The sequence below is a fragment of the Penaeus monodon genome, chromosome 30 (genome assembly GCF_015228065.2).
Source record: "Penaeus monodon isolate SGIC_2016 chromosome 30, NSTDA_Pmon_1, whole genome shotgun sequence".
Lineage (NCBI taxonomy): Eukaryota > Metazoa > Arthropoda > Malacostraca > Decapoda > Penaeidae > Penaeus > Penaeus monodon.
In genome coordinates, this window is record NC_051415.1 from 13591161 (window position 1) to 13591801 (window position 641).

Below are 641 nucleotides of genomic sequence, written 5' to 3' on the forward strand. Positions count from 1 at the left end.
GGTTTCACTCGACCGTTTTCAGCGAAAAAAAAACCGTCGGTATTTTCTGGTTCAGTAACCATCTGTGATACGGATGTCGATATCATTTCCATTTCAAATAACCTAAGTAAGCGTGAAATTTATCCCGTCTCCTGATCACGAGCGAATTATATATTTTATAATACCAAGACGCAATTTTTTTTTTCTTATTCAAAGAGAAAGTTCGTTACACTTAGACAAACGTGTTCCGTTATTTCGCCTTCTCTTCTCCGCCCATCTCCTCTTCTCCTTTCATTCTCCCTTATGCCTCTCACCCTCTTCTCGCCCATCTTTTCTTTTCTCTAGTTCTCTTTCCCTCTCTCCTTATTCTTCTTTTCCATCTACTTCCTCATTCCCGTCAAAGTCTTTCCTCTTGCAGCTTTTCTCTTCCTCTCTATTTTCCTCTCTCTTCCCTTTTCCTTTGCATTCTTCGTTAACCCTATTGCTCCCTATATCTTTGCCACATCAGTCTTCTTTTTCACAATTTTCTCTCACCCTTTTTTCCTTTTCTCTCCCTTTTCCCCCGTTCCACTTTTCGTCTTTTTCTGTTTCTTTTTCAACTTTTCTCGCTCTATTTTTTTTCTTCTCTCTTCTTCCTTGTCTTGCCATCTTTTCCCCGTCTT

At 39.6% G+C, this 641-nt stretch overlaps 1 protein-coding gene across 1 annotated transcript in view; it reads right to left on the reverse strand.

Annotated features, from left to right (window-relative positions):
• The window catches only part of LOC119592355 (choline O-acetyltransferase-like), a gene marked incomplete in the record, with an annotated part of 212829 nt that overhangs the window by 201378 nt on the left and 10810 nt on the right, over positions 1 to 641 (reverse strand).